This window comes from Rhodnius prolixus, unplaced genomic scaffold (assembly GCF_049639745.1).
Source record: "Rhodnius prolixus isolate KJV_2025 unplaced genomic scaffold, Rpr scaffold_12, whole genome shotgun sequence".
Lineage (NCBI taxonomy): Eukaryota > Metazoa > Arthropoda > Insecta > Hemiptera > Reduviidae > Rhodnius > Rhodnius prolixus.
Genome location: NW_027411635.1, coordinates 7,728,896 through 7,736,212, shown reverse-complemented (window position 1 = coordinate 7,736,212; position 7,317 = coordinate 7,728,896).

Genomic DNA, 7,317 nt, shown 5'->3' with positions numbered 1-7,317 from the left:
ACCAGTTATAGAGCTAACTTTTCTCTACAATTGGGTAAAGAATTCATTAAATTCTGATCAATAGAAAGGGAGATATAATGGTTTGAACTTTGAAACAAATAGAAAACCTCCAAAGGTTAACCTTCTATATCTCATTACCTATTATCACTAAAACATTGCGATTTAATCCAGTTATAGAGCTAACTTTTCTCAACAATTAGGAAAAGAATTCATTTAAATCTGATCAATAGAAAGGGAGATATAAAGGTTTGAAATTTGAAACAAATAGAAAACCTCTAAAGTTTGACCTTCTATATCTTATTACCTATTATCACTAAAACATTGCGATTTAAACCAGTTATAGTGCTAACATTTTTCTACAATTTGATAAAGGATTCATTAAAATGACATCAACAGTAAGAGAGATACAATGGTTTGAAATTTGAACGCATTTGAAATCGAACAAGAAAACAATCAAAATTTAACCATCTATATCTTATTACTTATTATCACTAAAACATTCCGATTTAATCCAGTTATAGAGCTAACTTTTCTCTACAATTGAGTAAAGAATTCATTTAAATCTGATGAATAGAAAGGGAGATACAAACGTTTGAATTTTGAAACAAATAGAAAACCTCTATAGTTTAACCTTCTAGATGTCATTACCTATTATCACTAAAACATTGCGATTTAATCCAGTTATAGAGCTAACTCTTCTCTACAATTGGGCAAAGAATTCATTTCATTCTGGTCAATAGAAAGGGAGATATGAAGGTTTAAAATTTGAAACAAATAGAAAACCTCCAAAGTTTGACCTTCTATATCTTATTACCTATTATCCCCAAAAATCATGCGATTTAAGCTAACTTTTCTCTACAATTTGGTAAAGAATTCATTTAAATCTGATCAATGGAAAGGGAGATATAAAGGTTTGAAATTTGAAACAAATAGAAAACCTCCAAAGGTTAACCTTCTATATCTCATTACCTATTATCACTAAAACATTGCGATTTAAACCAGTTATAGAGCTAACTTTTCTCTACAATTGGGTAAAGAATTCATTAAATTCTGATCAATAGAAAGGGAGATATAATGGTTTGAACTTTGAAACAAATAGAAAACCTCCAAAGGTTAACCTTCTATATCTCATTACCTATTATCACTAAAACATTGCGATTTAATCCAGTTATAGAGCTAAATTTTCTCAATAATTAGGAAAAGAATTCATTTAAATCTGATCAATAGAAAGGGAGATAAAAAGGTTTGAAATTTGAAACAAATAGAAAACATCCAAAGTTTGACCTTCTATATCTCATTACTTATTATCACTAAAACATTGCGATTATAACCAGTTATAGAGCTAACTTTTCTCTACAATTGGGCAAAGAATTCATTTAATTCTGATCAATATAAAGGGAGATATAAAGGTTTGAAATTTGAAACAAATAGAAAACCTCCAAAGTTTAACCTTCTATATCTCATTACTTATTATCACTAAAACATTCCGATTTAATTCAGTTATAGAGCTAATATTTCTCTACAATTGAGTGAAGAATTCATTTAATTCTGATCAATAGAAAGGGAGATATGAAGGTTTGAAATTTGAAACAAATAGAAAATCTCCAAAGTTTGACCTTCTATATCTTATTACCTATTATCCCCAAAAATCATGCTATTTAAGCTAACTTTTCTCTACAATTTGGTAAAGAATTCATTAAAATGACATCAACAGTAAGAGAGATGCAATGGTTTGAAATTTGAACGCATTTGAAATCGAAGAAGAAAACAATCAAAATTTAACCATCTATATTTTATTACTTATTATCACTAAAACATTGCGATTTTAACCAGTTATAGAGCTAACTTTTCTCTACATTTTGGTAAAGAATTCATTTAAATCTGATCAATGGAAAGGGAGATATAAAGGTTTGAAATTGGAAACAAATAGAAAACCTCCAAAGTTTAACTTTCTATATCTCATTACCTATTATCACTAAAACATTGCGATTGAGAAAGGGAGATATAACGGTTTGAAATTTGAAACAAATAGAAAACAATCAATGTTTAATCTTCTATATCTCATTAGTTATGATCAATAAAACATTGCGATTTAAACCAGTTATAGAGCTAACTTTTCTCTACAATTGGGTAAAGAATTCATTAAATTCTGATCAATAGAAAGGGAGATATAATGGTTTGAACTTTGAAACAAATAGAAAACCTCCAAAGGTTAACCTTCTATATCTCATTACCTATTATCACTAAAACATTGCGATTTTAACCAGTTATAGAGGTAACTTTTCTCTACAATTGGGCAAAGAATTCATTTAATTCTGATCAATATAAAGGGAGATATAAAGGTTTGAAATTTGAAACAAATAGAAAACCTCCAAAGTTTAACCTTCTAGATCTCATTACCTATTATCACTAAAACATTGCGATTTAAACCAGTTATAGAGCTAACTTTTCTCAACAATTAGGAAAAGAATTCATTTAAATCTGATCAATAGAAAGGGAGATATGAAGGTTTGAAATTTGAAACAAATAGAAAACCTCCAAAGGTTAACCTTCTATATCTCATTACCTATTATCACTAAAACATTGCGATTTAAACCAGTTATAGAGCTAACTTTTCTCTACAATTGGGTAAAGAATTCATTAAATTCTGATCAATAGAAAGGGAGATATAAGGGTTTGAACTTTGAAACAAATAGAAAACCTCCAAAGGTTAACCTTCTATATCTCATTACTTATAATCACTAAAACATTGCGATTTAATCCAGTTATAGAGCTAACTCTTCTCTACAATTGGGCAAGGAATTCATTTAATTCTGATCAATATAAAGGGAGATATAAAGGTTTGAAATTTGAAACAAATAGAAAACCTCCAAAGTTTAACCTTCTATATCTCATTACTTATTATCACTAAAACATTGCGATTTTAACCAGTTATAGAGCTAACTTTTCTCTACAATTGGGCAAAAAATTCATTTAATTCTGATCAATATAAAGGGAGATATAAAGGTTTGAAATTTGAAACAAATAGAAAACCTCCAAAGTTTAACCTTCTAGATCTCATTACCTATTATCACTAAAACATTGCGATTTAAACCAGTTATAGAGCTAACTTTTCTCAACAATTAGGAAAAGAATTCATTTAAATCTGATCAATAGAAAGGGAGATATAAATGTTTGAAATTTGAATCGAATAGAAAACCTCCAAAGTTTAACCTTCTATATCTCATTACTGATAATCACTAAAACATTGCGATTTAATCCAGTTATAGAGCTAACTCTTCTCTACAATTGGGCAAAGAATTCATTTAATTCTGATCAATAGAAAGGGAGATATGAAGGTTTGAAATTTGAAACAAATAGAAAACCTCCATAGTTTGACCTTCTAGATCTCATTACCTATTATCACTAAAACATTGCGATTTAAACCAGTTATAGTGCTAACATTTTTCTACAATTTGATAAAGGATTCATTAAAATGACATCAACAGTAAGAGAGATACAATGGTTTGAAATTTGAACGCATTTGAAATCGAACAAGAAAACAATCAAAATTTAACCATCTATATCTTATTACTTATTATCACTAAAACATTCCGATTTAATCCAGTTATAGAGCTAACTTTTCTCTACAATTGAGTAAAGAATTCATTTAAATCTGATCAATAGAAAGGGAGATACAAACGTTTGAATTTTGAAACAAATAGAAAACCTCTAAAGTTTAACCTTCTAGATCTCATTACCTATTATCACTAAAACATTGCGATTTAATCCAGTTATAGAGCTAACTCTTCTCTACAATTGGACAAAGAATTCATTTCATTCTGATCAATAGAAAGGGAGATATGAAGGTTTAAAATTTGAAACAAATAGAAAACCTCCAAAGTTTGACCTTCTATATCTTATTACCTATTATTCCCAAAAATCATGCGATTTAAGCTAACTTTTCTCTACAATTTGGTAAAGAATTCATTTAAATCTGATCAATGGAAAGGGAGATATAAAGGTTTGAAATATGAAACAAATAGAAAACCTCCAAAGGTTAACCTTTTATATCTCATTACCTAGTATAACTAAAACATTGCGATTTAAACCAGTAGTAGCGCTAATTTTTCTGTACAATTGAGTAAAGAATTCATTTAAATCTGATCAATAGAAAGGGAGATATAAAGGTTTGAAATTTGAAACAAATAGAAAACCTCCAAAGTTTAACCTTCTATATCTCATTACTTATAATCACTAAAACATTGCGATTTAATCCAGTTATAGAGCTAACTCTTCTCTACAATTGGGTAAAGAATTCATTTAAATCTGATCAATAGAAAGGAAGATATAAAGGTTTGAAATTTGAAACAAATAGAAAACCTCCAAAGTTTGACCTTCTATATCATATTACCTATTATCACTAAAACATTGCGATTTAAACCAGTTACAGTGCTAACATTTTTCTACAATTTGGTAAAGGATTCATTAAAATGACATCAACAGTAAGAGAGATGCAATGGTTTGAAATTTAAACGCATTTGAAATCGAAGAAGAAAACAATCAAAATTTAACCATCTATATCTTATTACTTATTATCACTAAAACATTCCGATTTAATCCAGTTATAGAGCTAACTTTTCTCTACAATTGAGTAAAGAATTCATTTAAATCTGATCAATAGAAAGGGAGATACAAACGTTTGAATTTTGAAACAAATAGAAAACCTCTAAAGTTTAACCTTCTAGATCTCATTACCTATTATTACTAAAACATTGCGATTTAATCCAGTTATAGAGCTAACTCTTCTCTACAATTGGGCAAAGAATTCATTTCATTCTGATCAATAGAAAGGGAGATATGAAGGTTTGAAATTTGAAACAAATAGAAAATCTCCAAAGTTTGACCTTCTATATCTTATTACCTATTATCCCCAAAAATCATGCGATTTAAGCTAACTTTTCTCTACAATTTGGTAAAGAATTCATTTAAATCTGATCGATGGAAAGGGAGATATAAAGGTTTGAAATTTGAAACAAAAAGAAAACCTCCAAAGTTTAACCTTCCATATCTCATTACCTATTATCACTAAAACATTGCGATTTAGAAAAGGAGATATAACGGTTTGAAATTTGAAACAAATAGAAAACAATCAAAGTTTAATCTTCTATATCTCATTACTTATGATCACTAAAACATTGCGATTTAAACCAGTTATAGAGCTAACTCTTCTCTACAATTGGGCAAAGAATTCATTTAATTCTGATCAATAGAAAGGGAGATATGAAGGTTTGAAATTTGAAACAAATAGAAAACCTCCAAAGTTTGACCTTCTATATCTTATTACCTATTATCACTAAAACATTGCGATTTAAACCAGTTATAGTGCTAACATTTTTCTACAATTTGATAAAGGATTCATTAAAATGACATCAACAGTAAGAGAGATGCAATGGTTTGAAATTTGAACGCATTTGAAATCGAACAAGAAAACAATCAAAATTTAATCATCTATATCTTATTACTTATTATCACTAAAACATTCCGATTTAATCCAGTTATAGAGCTAACTTTTCTCTACAATTGAGTAAGGAATTCATTTAAATCTGATCAATAGAAAGGGAGATATAAAGGTTTGAAATTTGAAACAAATAGAAAACCTCCAAAGTTTAACCTTCTAGATCTCATTACTTATTATCACTAAAACATTGCGATTTAAACCAGTTATAGAGCTAACTTTTCTCAACAATTAGGAAAAGAATTCATTTAAATCTGATCAATAGAAAGGGAGATATAAATGTTTGAAATTTGAATCGAGTAGAAAACCTCCAAAGTTTAACCTTCTATATCTCATTACTTATAATCACTAAAACATTGCGATTTAATCCAGTTATAGAGCTAACTCTTCTCTATAATTGGGCAAGGAATTCATTTAATTCTGATCAATATAAAGGGAGATATAAAGGTTTGAAATTTGAAACAAATAGAAAACCTCCAAAGTTTAACCTTCTATATCTCATTACTTATTATCACTAAAACATTGCGATTTTAACCAGTTATAGAGCTAACTTTTCTCTACAATTGGGCAAAAAATTCATTTAATTCCGATCAATATAAAGGGAGATATAAAGGTTTGAAATTTGAAACAAATAGAAAACCTCCAAAGTTTAACCTTCTAGATCTCATTACCTATTATCACTAAACCATTGCGATTTAAACCAGTTATAGAGCTAACTTTTCTCAACAATTAGGAAAAGAATTCATTTAAATCTGATCAATAGAAAGGGAGATATAAATGTTTGAAATTTGAATCGAATAGAAAACCTCCAAAGTTTAACCTTCTATATCTCATTACTTATAATCACTAAAACATTGTGATTTAATCCAGTTATAGAGCTAACTCTTCTCTACAATTGGGCAAAGAATTCATTTAATTCTGATCAATAGAAAGGGAGATATGAAGGTTTGAAATTTGAAACAAATAGGAAACCTCCAAAGTTTGACCTTCTATATCTTATTACCTATTATCACTAAAACATTGCGATTTAAACCAGTTATAGTGCTAACATTTTTCTACAATTTGATAAAGGATTCATTAAAATGACATCAACAGTAAGAGAGATACAATGGTTTGAAATTTGAACGCATTTGAAATCGAAGAAGAAAACAATCAAAATTTAACCATCTATATCTTATTACTTATTATCACTAAAACATTCCGATTTAATCCAGTTATAGAGCTAACTTTTCTCTACAATTGAGTAAAGAATTCATTTAAATCTGATGAATAGAAAGGGAGATACAAACGTTTGAATTTTGAAACAAATAGAAAACCTCTAAAGTTTAACCTTCTAGATCTCATTACCTATTATCACTAAAACATTGCGATTTAATCCAGTTATAGAGCTAACTCTTCTCTACAATTGGGCAAAGAATTCATTTCATTCTGGTCAATAGAAAGGGAGATATGAAGGTTTAAAATTTGAAACAAATAGAAAACCTCCAAAGTTTGACCTTCTATATCTTATTACCTATTATCCCCAAAAATCATGCGATTTAAGCTAACTTTTCTCTACAATTTGGTAAAGAATTCATTTAAATCTGATCAATGGAAAGGGAGATATAAAGGTTTGAAATTTGAAACAAATAGAAAACCTCCATAGGTTAACCTTCTATATCTCATTACCTATTATCACTAAAACATTGCGATTTAAACCAGTTATAGAGCTAACTTTTCTCTACAATTGGGTAAAGAATTCATTAAATTCTGATCAATAGAAAGGGAGATATAATGGTTTGAACTTTGAAACAAATAGAAAACCTCCAAAGGTTAACCTT